Below are 14,778 nucleotides of genomic sequence, written 5' to 3' on the forward strand. Positions count from 1 at the left end.
GTCTGACCACCAGGTGCACTGTCTCTGGGGCTCCCGGGAGGTGCAAAGTCAGCCTCTGCCAGTGCCTTGCCCAGGGCCACCCAGCATGAGCTACACAGCAAACCGTAGTTGGCTGCTACTTGTGTTGGGCTTGGAGGTTCCCAGGAGAGGCCAAGCTATGAGCCAATGCAGCTGCAACCAGTGCCAGGCCTGGGGCCACTTATCAAGTCCTGTGAGGCATGCTGCTGCTTGTTTGAGAGATTTTAGGAAAGTCCTAAGCATGAGGCTCGAGAGGCCACTTGCACAGAAAAGCCCCTGGAAATGGCCTGGACGAGCCTGCAGGTGGGAGGGGCGGGGCCTCCGGGAATCACGGGGCGGGGCCAAAGGTGTGAGTCAGGTGCTGGCGACTCAAACACGGCGCCTGCCTGCCGGCTGTGTGCGGGGAGGACTGGCCACAGGAGTAATGGCCTCCGCCAGCCCCTCTGCCTGGGAGGAAGCCGCCCCTCCAGCTCTCGCACCCGGATCTCAGGCAGGTTAGTTCCTCCCCGAGTGTCCCAGGTCCCCCGGCTGCTGCCTGGCGCTGGGCTCAGAGGGAGCGTCCGAGTGAGTCCCTGTGCGGGCCCTTAAGAGGAGCTGCTGGGGCTCCCGCAGCCTCCGCGACCCTCAGGGACAGTCCCGCCGGTTTCACAGCCCGAAGTTGTGGGGACGTCTCTTCCCGGCCTGGAGCCCTGGGCTGGGGGCCTGCTGTGGGGTGGGACCCCTCGCTCCTCTGGGGAAACCTCCGCCGCCGCTGAGATTCCCTCCCGGGTTTAAACTGTGGCACCGGGTGTGGGCCCGCAGCCGCGTCTCGGGGATTCAGCCCGGACCCGCCCGCGCCCGCCCCTCCTCCCGCTCTCGGTGCTGCTTCAGCTCCCTGGTTGTGGGGCTTCGGTGCAGCGGGATTTCAGGAGGCTCCGAGTGATGGTGGTTCTGTACTTTCGTTGTAATTTTGACGTGGTTGCGGGAGGCGGCGGGCGCCGCTGTTACCTACTCCGCCATCTTGTTTCTCTCCTGGGGAAATTCTTTAGCGGTATTTACGAAAGCAGAATGTGCCTAAGATCCAGAAATTCTACTCTAAGATACATGCCTCAGAGAAATGTGTCTACCAAGCGACATATACGAGAATGTCCATATTAGCAGCTTTTGCTGCCCTAGCTAAGAAACCAAAGGTTTTCTCCTGAGTTTTAACTTTACATTTAGGTCTCTGATCCATTTGGAGTTGAATTTTGTGACTGGGGTGATGGGTGGGATCCAACTTTATTCTATCGCGTGTGGGTACCGAGTTGTCCCACCACTATTTACAGAAAACACAAAACCAACCAAAAAACCCACAACTATTCTTTCTCCATTGAATTACCTTGGCTCCTTTGTTGATAAGTCAATTAACCATAAGTGTAAGGGTTTGTCTCAAGTCTGTTCTATCGACCTGTATGTCTATCCTGACTCAGTGCCCAAACACTATTACTGTAGATTTATCATAAGTCTGAAACTGGGAAATTGAGTCCTCTAATTTTGTTATTCTTTTTCAAGAGCGTATTTGTTATTCTAGGACCTTTGCCTTTTAATATAAATTAGAAACAGCTAGTCAGTGTCTACACACACACACACACACACAGCCCGCTTGGATTTCGATAAGGATTGAGTTGTTTCTCTCTCTCTCTCCCTCTCTCTTTCCCTTCCACTCTCTCTGAAGAGCAATGGAAAAAATATCCTCAGGGAGGATTAAAAAATAAATAAATAAAAGTAGCTGGAGCAGAAATTCTTCTTTTCTTCCTCATTTTAGGGGCAAACCCCTCCGTTTTTCATTGCTAATTATGATGTTAGCTGTGGGATTTTCTAGATGCCTTTGTCAGGTTGAGGAAATTCCCTGCTATCTTTGGTTTGTTGTGTTTCGTATCATGAAAGGATGTTGGATTTTGTCAGTTTTTTTTGTCTGTTGAGATGATCATGCGAGGAACATTTGGAGCAGAGAACGAAGTCTTTGAGCCTCAAACAGCCTGGTGGTGGCAAATATTACTAATCGCCGTTTCACAGGGTCAGAGCCTGCATCCCAGGAACACGAGGCTTTGCAGCCCAGCTCGCTCTGCCAGTTGGCAGTGGAGCCGTGCTTGAGTCCCAGTCTCTGAAACTTGGGGTCAAAGCCACACTACATACTCTACTGGCTTTAAGGTGCCTCTTGTTTTGGTGACACACTGAAAAACCAAATGGGAAACCCACGAGATGTGTTACACAGCAGAAGGGACCATTGGAATGTGTAGGTGTAGGATTATTTGCTTTTCTAAGGGATTTCTTCTTGGAAAAAAGCAATTATGATTTTATAATGGAACCTGCTCTCTGAATCCAGGCCAGAGCAAGCTCCTCATTCAGAACAATGTGCTGGAGGACGAATCACCTTCTCCTTGCCTGGCCACTGCTTCCTGGAAGACCTCCGTGATTTACAAAGACTGACTCTTCTTCTCAGACCCGGAGATAACATTTCCCAGCCTTCCTTGCAGTTAGGGGAAGCCATGCATTTTAATCTGATCACTGAAATGTGAGCAGAGCTCAGTCATCCAGTTTCCAGACTTGGACTGCAAAAGCCCATGCTCCATGCCCTGTTCTGTCTCCCCTTCCTCAGCTTCATGTAGATGAGCACAATACCTGCTAACAACAGCAGAGCCACAGATGGAAGGAGCCTGGGTCCCTGAATCAGCACTTGTGGAAAAGCTGCCCATTAATCAGGAACACCCCTTGTGGTCTATGTGGTGAGAAACAAACTCGGGGCATGTCTGAGCTTGTTTGGGGCTTGTTTGTTATAGCATCTAGTTAGCTTACCTGATTTTATCTTTTTTAAAAAACTATAGAAGACATTTTATATCCCTCATGAGCTTAATAATTTTCCCAAACCCACAGAAACCCAAACTATTTTCTAACATTTCTGTCGATACCTTTGAATGCAATGTGCTCCAGTGTTTCATCTCCTCCCTCTCCTGAAGGGAATCCTCCGGCTGTGAATCTATCATCACAGGAAATTCTAAAGGAATCTTCAGAATCAGAGAGGGAGTGGAGAGACCAGGAGCAGAGGAACGGGAGACAGAAAATATAGGCAATCCTATGGAGTTTTACCGTAAAGGTGCAGTATTGGAGGCAGACGTGGGGTCGAGGCACTGTTTTCTGTCTTTCTTTTTTTTAAAAAAATATATCTATTAATTTCAGAGAGAGGGACGGAGAGGGAGACAGAGACAGACAGAAACATCAATGACAAGAGACTCACCGGGGATGGAGCCCACAGCCCAGGCATGTGCCCTAACCCAGAATCGAACCTCGATTTCCTGGATCCTAGGTCGATGCTCAACCGCTGAGCCACGCCTGGCTGGGCACTGTTTTCTTAAGATGGGAAAAAGAACGGTATATCACATGCAGATGAGAATGACACAATGGAGAGGGGGACACTGATGATGCAGGAAAGAAATGGGAGAACTGAGGAGTAACAGCCATGAGTAGGAGAGGGGATTAGTCAAGAGAAAGGAAGAGGCATGTCGTGGGTAGAAGTGGTGATTGTAGGTGGGTGTGCTCTTCTGAAAACTTCTGTTTTCGCAGGGAAATAGGAGTCAGGGTCATCAGCTGAGTATGAGGGTCAAGTAGCAGAGGGTGAAGGTTTGAGTGGAGGGAAGAAAGAGTAAAATAGTCTAGGAGAGTGGGAGAGCAAAGGAGCCAGGGAAGTGTACAGGATTTTCAGGCAGCCCGGAAGGACCAGGAGAGATTGGTGATCTAGAATTTTCACTTAGCATGACTGGGTGCTTCTGTCCAGCCACACTCACCTTGTGTAGATGCAGTGAGTGAGGAGTTGGGTTTCATCCCGGTCATGGTTTTGTCAAGAGGTAGCAAGAATGGGAGTTGATACTATTTGGGCAAGAGAGTTCAGGGTGTAGGTAAACAATGCTTGTAATGAAAGACCGTGCAAGTTGAGGTGAGTAAGGAGAGAAGTAAGAACATGAGGGAGGAACAAGGGACAGGGGAAGGGGACAGGATCAGTCTGGGTGGGGTAGACGGACTGTCGGAATTGGATACTCAAGGTAATGAGCTGGGCCGATAGATGGTGGTGGTTGGAAAGTGGATTGTATGAAACTGAGATTATAGAAGTGTAGTTCCTGGTAATGAGGTGGCCAAGGGCGTGACCTTGGGAGTCGGGGGCTGAGGTAGGTGGAGGAAAAGTTCACTGGAACAGAGGAGGTCATGGTGGGGATTAATGTCACCATGATTGTGACAGAGTCATGTTGGAGAATGTGACTCTGAGCTGGGAGCTAAAATTGTCAATGAGGGAGGGGTGACACTGTAGATGGCTACAGCAGGAGTGGGTAACCAAGTTTAGAGCAAAAAGAATGAGGGAACAGGGAGACTCAGACAAGATTGTCCATTCATTACAGAACTCCCAGTAATAGTGAGCATCGGGAAACACCCTGAATGCCCACTGCCAGGGGAATGGATAAATAAATAAATAACACATGAGTCCAAAATGGAATTTGCTACACACAATAGTGAACATGAATGTACTGGCTCCACATGGATCAAGGTGAGAAATAGCTTACAAACATAAACTTGAGTGAAATAAGCATGTTGTAAAAGGTTGCACTCAGTATAATGCTACTCCGGTAAAATGTTAAGACCCACCAAACAATATGTTTTATTTATAGGCTATAAAAAGACGATGACATCCTTGGGAAGGACCCCTAGCAACTTCCACATGTTGGTTTTGTGGTTACCCATGGAGAGAGAGAGAGGGGAAATGGGTGAGGGTAGGGGTAAGGGAGCTTTGGTTGTATCTAAAATATTTTACTTCTTAATAAAGAAAGGGAGAGAAGTGAACCCAAAACATAACAAGAGCTGGTGAAAAAAATGGACAAATTGGAATGCTCACACATTGCTGGTGGAAATGTAAAATGTAGAACCTCCTTGGAAAGAGTCTGGTAGGCCCTCGAAAAGTGAAACAGTTACCATATGACCCAGCAATTTCACTTCTATTTATATACCCCAAAGAGTTGAAAATATATGTCCACACAAAAGCGTATACATAAGTGTTTATAGCAGCATTATTAATAGCCAAAAAGTGGAAACAGTCCAAATGCCCATCAAGTGACGAGTGTATAAACAGAGTATGGTATATCCTATGACATTGATGAACCTTGAAAACTTAGGCGAAGTGAAAGAAGGCTATACATTGCAAGACTATCTGGAGTGTCCACAAAAGACAACCTCATACAGACAGAAAGTAGACGAGTGGCTCTCAGGGCGAAATAGAGAAAAATCAGGAGTGACTGCTGATGGGTATGGTGTTTCTTTTGGGGGTGAAGAAAATATTTTGGAACTAACAGTAATGATTATACACCTTGTGAATATATTAAAACCCACTGAATTATACCCTTTGAAAGGGTGATTTTTATAGCATATGAATTATATCTCAATTTAAAAACAAAACCAAAGCCCTGCGGCTCAGTTGGTTGAACCCTGTCCTGTGCACCAGGAGGTCGCAGGTTCAATTCCTCCTCAGGGCACATTCCCGGATTGTGGGCTCGATTCCCAGTGGGGGGCGTGCAGAAGGGAGCAGATCCATGTTTCTCTTTCATCAATGTTTCACTCTCTCTCCCCCTTCCTTTCTCTGAAATCAATAAAAACATATTTAGAAAATAAAAACAAAACCAGAAAACCCCAAAAACTTAGGATCAAATACAGAGTCCTGCAGTGTGACCCCACTAGATGGTTTCTGTCTCTGGGCCTTGGTTCCTTATCCCAGGGGACCACAGTGCAGGCTGACCCTGGCTGAGGTGGACTCCACACGTGGTTTGCTGCTCTCACGGGTGCCTCTGTTCCTAATTTGACAGTGGCTGCAGGCAGGGAGCTGTTAGCGTGCGACTGGGCTCCGGCATCAGATCTAAGCGCCACTTGCTGGCTGTGAACTCTAAGCTTCAGTTTCCTTGTCTGCGAAATGGGCATAATCATGGCAGCCTCTTCTAAGTGTTGCTGTGGGGAGATGATGAAGTACTGAATGTAAAATACAAGACACAATAAGTCCGGCACTCAGTAAATACCGGTTGGCTGTTTTCTCCCCCCCTCCCCTTCATCATTACTGTTGTTGTTGTTGTTATTATTTTTATTGTGTTGGTTGTCACTGTGGCCACATAGCCCTCCCAATTTTTTACTTCTTCCTCTCTACCCCTCCCTTTCCATCCATCCCAGGATTTCCCAATTGCCTCACAGCCTACTTGTCTTGGCCCAAGTGGTGAACTGGATTCAGCTTCAAAGACCTTGCTTCCTGGCCTGCTCTTGACTCCCGCTTTGCTCACAGGTCCCAGACTTGCCTGCCCACCTTGTCAGGTGCTCAGATAAATGCTCTCATCCCTCTCTCCAGCTCCTGAAACAAGATGGGAGGCTGATCTCCCACCCAAGGAAACAGATGGCAGGATGCCCCCTGAGAGGCTTCGGGTAAGGCTCAAGGCTAGAAGCCAGCCTCTCAGAAGTCAGGGGCCCCACATGGAGCCCTTTCTCCAGGGGGCTCCCCTACCTTTGCTGAAAAGAGGAAGCTCCCAGGCAGCTGTTCCAGGCAGGGACTTTCTCTTTGCAAAAGCCCAGCCGCTCTACTTCTAGGAATTTGTCCACCAGATGCAGTCCCCCAGTGACTATGCTGGAGGAAGTTTATCTATATGACTTAAAAGTCTGGGAAAACCCAATCCATCAGTAGGGGACTGGCTATACACAATTTGGTCTGTCCATTCAGTGGAAAAGTACACTGCCTTTGGAAAGAAGGGGATGGAGCGAAATGTACTGTAGGGAACTGATTCCAAGATGAAAAAACAAAGTACAAAATAGTATTTTTATATTAGCTATATGCTACTTCGCCCCCCCCCCCCCTTCCTCTTTGTTTCGAGCCAGAACTCATCTTTTCTGCTGGCTACTTTTCTGTCGTGACCAGTCAATAAGGTGTTGAAGTCCTTTATTAACAAAGCTTTTTATTAACAAAGCCCTTTAATTATGAAGTGCTTTAATTATTAGAGCGCTTGACTAAATTAGAAAGCTTGATTAGATAATTAGATCAGAACACTTGATTAGATTAAAATGCTTCATTTTTTTAAAAAAACACCATATCTTTATTGATTTCAGAGAGGAGGGGAAAGGGGGAGAGAGAAAAACATCAATGATGAGAGAGTCGTCACTGATCGCCTGCCTCCAGCTCAAGCGCTGGGTCACGCCTGGCCAGGCAAAGTGCTGCCATTTTAAAGGGTTTCATCTAATCAAGCGCACTAATCTAACCAATCGTTCTAAATTTAATCAACCACCTTAATCTAATCAAGCGCTTTAAAAATGAAGCTCTCTAATGTAATCAAGTGTTTTTGTAAGATTAAAGCACTTCATTAATCTAACCACCACCATCTTCCCAAACTGCAGCTCTGTCCCCATTAGACACTAACTGGCCATTCTCCTCCCCAGTCCCTAGCAAACACCAGTCTACTCTCTGTCTCTGTGGATTTGACGACTCTGGGTGCCTTGTGTGGGTAGAATCACACAGTATTTGTCTTTAGGACTGGCTGATTTCACTTAGCATAATAGTCTCAAGGTTCATCCATACTGTAGGCTGTGTCAGAATGTCTTCCTGTCTCAGGCCAAATATAGTCCGTTGCATGGATTTACCACATTTTATTTACCTATTCCTCTGTTGATGGACATTGGGTTGTTTCCACCTTTATGTATTTTTTAATAAACAAAAATGAGTTTAAATATGAGGAGAAGGAAGTTTGGGGGAAAGAGATTTGCTCTGGGAGCTTTCTGCGCTTTGCAGCGAGTGCAGAGGATAGGGGCCACATCAACCACGGGCAGGAGAAAACATCCCCTTCACGGGCACCTGCTGGTGCTTCCCCTCCTTCAGCCCAAGAGGAACTCCCCTTTCCTTTCTTTGAAAGTTGGCCCCCTGCATCTTGCTCGGGAACTCAGGGTTCCCTGAATGCTATACCTGCCTCTTGTCTAGCTCCACGGAGGCTCAGGGCCCTGGGGGAACAGAGGTCGCTGTCTGGTTACCCATGTGGGTCACTCTCCTTCCAAGCCCCAGGGAAAGGGGGTGATGGGGAGCAGACTGAATCAGCAGGAAGGGCATAGGGCCCTGAGAGTCCCTGGGGACACAGGTGGTCTCCCTTGGGGGAGCCCCTGAGCCTGCCCCATGGAGGGCCTCAGCCCTGGGCCGCCCCTTGTAAGAAAACCCCCATTTCAGATGAGCCACTAGACAAGTTCTCTGTCTCTCACTTGGAAACCTCCCAACACAGCCCAATTTTTAAAAATATTTAAAAAATATTTCTTCTTTCTTCCCCATGTTTTTATTATGAAACATTTTAAATGTTTAGGGAAGTTGTTAGAGTAGTTCAGTGATCAACAGCACAGCCACCACCTACCTGCAACATTGTTAACATTTTCCCATATTCCTTTCATCTCTCCCTTTCTTTCTTTGGGATATTAATATACCTATACACACACACACACACACATACATACATGTGCACATACATATACACACATGCACATGCACATGATGTACAGTATGCACACATACATATATACAGTATGCACGTACATGCACATATATGCACATACATACACACACACATATCTACACTCACACATTTTCTCTGAACATGAACCCAAGGGCATCATGACTTTCAGCGTGCATCTCTTAAGAGCAAGGCCATTCTCCTACATACTCTCTACGTCTTTATCACATCTAAGAAAACCAACAATAAATGCCTAAATCAGCTGCTTCCCCTATCCCTTGTATTTCTTATAAACTAAAAGATTCTGGGTAATGCCTTTTCTTTGCTTTTTAAAGACTTAAAAAAATTTTTTTTTCTAATAAGACTAAATTTATTCAATAACCTAGTGATAGTTTTTATTATAAGCATCCAACAGTGTAAAACATACAAAACATCCCTGGCTGGCATGGCTCAGTGATTAGAGCGTCAGCCAGTGCACCGAAGGGTCGCGGGTTCAATTCCAGTCAAGGGCACGTACTTTTTGGGTTGCGGGTTAGATCCCCGACCTGGTTGGGGTGCCTGTGGGAGGCAACCAGCTTCTCTCACATTGATGTTTCTTTTTCTCTCTCCTCTCTTTCTCTCTTCCACTCTGTCTAAAAATCAATGGAAAAAAATATCCTCTGGAGAGGATTAAAAAAACCAAAAAAGTACAAAACAGATTTGTGGATTTCCAGTTCTATATTATACAAAGTACATGACTAATACAGCATATCTTGCAGGCAGAGAGAGGTGGAAGGGGGGAAAAATGACTGTAGTTGAGGTCTAGTAATCAATAAACAAACACAGAAGTTGAGATGATCCATATTATAGTATATTCTGCCACCAATTCTGCAGCCAAAATGTACACACACATTTGGAAGCATTTCAAAATAACTCAGGAGGAAAATGGTAAAGGCTGAGACTCTTGCAATACACCTTATAGGCTGTGGGGGAACTGCCCCAGCTAACTGTGTAGTTTGTACATAGGGTGGCTTGTAGTTTTTTCCAAAAGGAGTATAAAATTTTAAGTGTAGATAAAAAAAACTATGAAACTACAGGGTGCCCATAAAAGGTCTATCCAATTTTAAAAATCCAGCTTTAAAAATAAGCTCTGAGTCATTTTATTATAAGCTAGGCAGATGATGCTCCCTCGTTAAGAAAAGTGTGAACTGGTAATATTTTTTCTGAACTTTTAGAAAAGAAGCAATGAGAGTACTTTGGTTTGGGTTCAAGTAAAAGGCTTTTCATAAAGATTTTAGAACTGAAGGGCCCCACGTTCAGGATTTATCATTTAACACCTCAGTGTTCAGAAATCTTGAATGCAAGAAGCCAAACCAAGACCAAAACACTCAGCATTGAGACATCTCTTTTCTTTCATTAGAATTTTACTTTAATATAGTGAAAAAAAAACCCAAACAACCGAAAACCTTATAGGTTAAAACAAGTCGAAACAACCACGCTACACAGATAAAACCTTCGCAAAGGTCGACTGAAGTAACCCAGGGTTGAAACTGAGCTGTGCAGATTTTCTTCTTTTCAATGTCTTTATTGGTTTCAGAGAGAGGAAGGGGGGGAGAGAGAAACATCAATGATGAGAGTCATTGATCGGCTGCCTCCTGCACACCCCCCACTGGGGATGGAGCCTGCATCCTGGGCATGTGCCCTGACCAGGGATCGAGCAGTGATCTCCTGGTTCATGGGGTGATGCTCAACTGCTGAACCACACCGGCCAGGCAGGACCATACAGATTTTCTTTCTTTCTTTTTTTTTAAATATATCTCTGTTGATTTCAGAGAGAGGAGAGGAGAGGGAGAGAGAGAGATAGAAACATCAATGATGAGAGAGTCATTGATCGGCTGCAGCCCGCAACCCGGGCATGTGCCCTGACTGGGAATCGAACCCTGATCTCCTGGATCCTAGGTCGATGCTTAACCACTGAGCCATGCCCGGCTGGGCAGGACCATACAGATTTTCAATGAAGTCACCAGCCACAGAACACAAACAGAAGTCAAGCCCTCTGAAAAGTGTGTCCCAAGAAGCATTCGCCTTGGTGATTTTTATGCCATCCTGAAGGCTTGCACATTTTATTTTTCAGGTAACTTAACATTTGGGATAGAGCGTGTTATCCAGCTAAGATTACTTATCCTAAAGACTTGACCTTTCCCCAAGAGGAGCTTTGATTCTGCTTTAGAAGTTTCACATAAGTTAAAATCTTCATCAAATGCCACTATGAGGGAGGCGACGCAGGATACAACACGTACAGTCCAGTTACCTCTTGGTATATTTGGAAATTACTGCACCAGAGAGTTCCATCTGTCCTGCCTAATATTCAGTAGTACAGGCTTGAATCATCAGAACCATGGCAAGACCTTAATATTTCAAAATTATTAACAACTACCTCTACAGGCAAGTCCAGGTTACTGAGTTATGACAAATTTATTACCGTGAAGGAGAACAGGTGTAGCGAGCCTTCTTTAAAAATGCCCCAACCGCTGCCTCCCAATATAGAAAGACTAAAGCAACATTCTTTATCATACAACAATCCCCATCTCTCTCCCCTGAGATTCCCCTGGTTTCACTCATTAGAAGGAGATTTAGAAGAAAAAAGACTAAAAGAGCACTTCACAGCAGCATTCAGCTTTCCTATGAAATATTCAGCATCCTAAATGTACATACATGTCTTTTGTTCCTTTTAGTAACTTAGACATTGGCTTCAGAGTTTCTGGAACTTGTGGAAGTGGAAGAAAACACATTCAGGACTATTCTAGAAATTGCCTTTTGGCAGAACAATAGGCATCCAAGTTGAAAACAGGAAGGTCATGCCCGGTTAGAGTGGCTCAGTTAGCTGAGTGTCATCCTGTGCACAGAAAGTGTCATCCTGTGCTTGGGTTGTGGCTTTGATCCCTGCTGAAGGCAACTGCTTGATGTTTCTCTCTCCCTTCCTTTCTCTAAGCATGTCGTTGGGTGAAGATTAAAAACAAAAAACAAAAAATCTTCCCCCCCCCCTGTGGCTTTTTTCCCTCTCTAAAATTTACATCGTTGTTTTCTCTTGTACATAAACTTCAGTCACCACTTCTGAGCGGAGCTGGCCAGAGGCTCTGGCCCCTGCTTTCCCGGCTCCTTAGCAGCTGCTTTCTTATTGCTGCAGCAAGGCGTCAACAGATGTGTGTCCCTGAGGACCCCCCCCCCCCCCAAACGGCCCTTACAGATGATCCCACAGCACATTTGCTGCCTTTTCTGGTATGTGAGGTCTAAAAAGGAAAAAGCTGGCGTTGGAGCCTGAAGCCGGCTCTGTGTCCCAGCCGCCCTCTGACGGGTTCCTGTGACAGAGAGCCTGAGCTGGGAGGCACTTGAGGTGGTACCGTGAGCGTCAGAATTGTGCTGTTGAAGTTCCTTCTGCAGGTTGCTGATCTGGTGGTTTTTTATCCTGTTTCCAGACAGAGTTTTCGCTTTCTTTGGTTAGACTGGGTCCTGCCCTCGCATTTACCACACGATTCGTGTTTTTTTTTTGGTTCTGTTTTGTTTGTGTGTTTTTTATCCTGCTGGCAACTCTCCCATCTTTTCACAGGCAGGACATGGGCATTACAGATGTCTCCTGATCGAGTCTCATGCAGCCCCAAACAGCTCTGAAAGTCCTTTTCCTACCAGCGAATGGAGAACCAGAGGACTTAGCTGTGCACATACATCAGCCCCTATACTTTGGTACATCTGTGGCTTTTGAAAACCAAACATCTTTTCTTCTTGGCACTAGTCTTCCAAAAACAGCCTTTCGACACGCAATAACGTTCCTGAGGTGCAGAGTGCGGGCCAGACCAACCCCCCCTCTGATCATTCCCTCCTCAACTACCAGGTCTAGAAAGTCCGTCTCCTGCAGTCCTGCAGTTGCTACTGCTGGCCGGGAAGATGTAGATTCCACTTTCCCTCTACGGACTTTTTTTTTGAGAGTGGTTTTAGGTTCACGGCAAAATTGAGAGGAAGGTAGAGAGATTTCCGTATACTCCCTGCCTCCCCACCATGCGTGGCTTCCCCCAGTACCAGCCTCACTCACCAGAGTGGTACATTGGTAATAATCAGTGAGCCTACAAGGCACATAATCCCTCACAGTCCATAGTCTACGTTAGGGTTCACTCTTGGTGTTGCACATTCTGTGGGTTTGGACAGAAATATGATGACATGTATCCATCACTATGGTATCACAAAGAGTGGTTTCGCTGCCTTAAAAATCCTCTGTGCTCTGCCTGTTCATCGCGCTCTCCACCTCCAGTCCCTGGCAACCGCTTATCTTTTTCCTGTCTCCATAGTTCTGCCTTTTCCTGAGCGTCATCTAGTTGGAATCATACCGTCTGTAGCCTTTTCACACTGGCTTCTTTCACTTAGTAATATGCACTTAAGGTTCCTCCATGTCTTTTCATGGCTTCATAGCTCTTTTTTTTTTTTTTAAGCATTAAATAATTCCATTACCTGGGTGTACCACAGTTTATTTATCCGTTCACCGACTGAAGGACATCTTGGTTGCTTCTAAGTTTTGACAATTATGAATAAAACGGCTCTCATGCAGGTTTTTGTGCGGACATAAGTTTTCAACTCCTTTGGGTAAAATACCAAGAAACGTGATCTCTGGATTGTATGGTAAGAGTATGTTTAGTTTTGTAAGAAACCACGAAACCGTCTTCCAAAGTGGCTGCCCCATTTGCTTTCCCACCAGCAATGAATGAGAGTTTCTGTGGCTTCGCATCCTTGTGAGCCTCTGGTGGTGTTGGCCTTCTAGATCTCGGCCATCCTAACAGGCGCGTAATGGAGTCTCGTTATTTTAATCTGCCTTTCCCTGACGACGTAGGACGCGGAGCATCTTTTCATTTGCTTTTGTTTTCTTTTTTATTGGTAAAATATACATAACATAAAAGTTACCATTTTAACCATTTTTAAGTGTACGGTTCTGTGGCATTAAATACACTCATATTCTTGTGCAATCATCACCACCATCCATCTCCAGAACGTGTTCATCTTCCCAAACAGAAACTCTGTGTCCAGCAAATAGTAGCTCCCCATTCCCTCCTCCCTCCAGTCCCTGGCAACCGCCCTTCTGCTTTCTGTCTCTATGAATCTGATACTCCAGGAACCTCGCAGAAGTGGGCTCATACGGCGTTGGTCCTGCTGTGGCTGGCTTTGGGTAACACCTTTGACCAGAGGTTTTCCCAGGTGATGCTGTGCTCTTCTGATGGTACCGTCAGGAGGCTCCGGGAGGCTTGGTCCTGCCTGCCCACCTCTCCCACCGGGCCTCCCCTGTCCACTGTGCCCCAGCTGCTCAGCCCTCTCACCCTGCCAGGGGGCACCCTGCCCTTTGCTGCCTGGCAGACTCCTCGGTATCTTTCGGATTTCAGCTTCAGTGTCCCCCCTCAGAGATGCTTTCTTGGATCCCCACCACTACTTCCCCATAGTCACCGTTTCTTTGTTTCATTTTGGTATCTGTTTGCCTGTTTACCACCTGTCTCCATGGTAAACTCCATGGGAGCAGGGACCTGCTCACCGCGGTGACCCTCAGTCCTGGCAGTGCACCTGGCACGTGGCAGGGGCTTGACTTAGCTTCCTCTTGCTGCTCTAACAAATGACCACAAAGTTAGTGGCTTACAAACTACACAAATGTATTAGCTTACGGGTCAGGAGGTCAGTGGGTCAGAGGTCCTAAATCAGTCTCAGTGGGCTAAGATCGAGGCGTGAGCAGGGCTGTGTTCCTTCTGGAAGTTCCAAGGGTGGATCTGTTTCCTTTCCTTTTGCAGCTTCTAGAGGCAGGCCCCTGTGCTCTTAGGCTCACAGTCTCGTATCTCTTGGACTTCAATTCCTGTCCTCCCGTCTCCTGAGTCTGACCCACTGCTCTCCTCTGATCATGACCCTGTGATTCCATGGGGCCCATTCAGATCATCCAGGAACTCTCCCTATTTGACTTAGCTTAAACACATCCGCAAAGTCCTTTGACATGTAAGGTCACATATTCACAGGTTTTGGGAATTAGGAGGTAGACAGGTTTTTTTTGGGGGGGGGTTGCTATTTTGTGTACTAAAGGATTCCATAAATATTGGTTGAATGAATCATAAATGAGTGGGTGGGTCCCTTTACCGAGGGAATGCTGAATTCTGAATTCCAGGCCTTGCTTAGCCACTCCCTGGCTGTGAGGCCTTGGGCGAGCCCTCTTTCTCTGAGCTTCTGTTCCCTTCTTCATTAGATGTCTCCTGAG

General features: G+C 46.3%; 1 pseudogene across 1 annotated transcript; it reads right to left on the bottom strand.

Moving 5' to 3' along the window:
- Positions 1 to 11,612: 11,612 nt before the first annotated feature.
- Positions 11,613 to 12,278, bottom strand: LOC308548041 (SIN3-HDAC complex-associated factor pseudogene; annotated as a pseudogene). The gene has a single exon. The product of its transcript is annotated as an SIN3-HDAC complex-associated factor pseudogene (transcript).
- Between the last annotated feature and the right edge of the window lie 2,500 nt (positions 12,279 to 14,778).

This window comes from Miniopterus schreibersii, assembly GCF_964146895.1.
Source record: "Miniopterus schreibersii genome assembly, chromosome: 18".
NCBI lineage: Eukaryota > Metazoa > Chordata > Mammalia > Chiroptera > Miniopteridae > Miniopterus > Miniopterus schreibersii.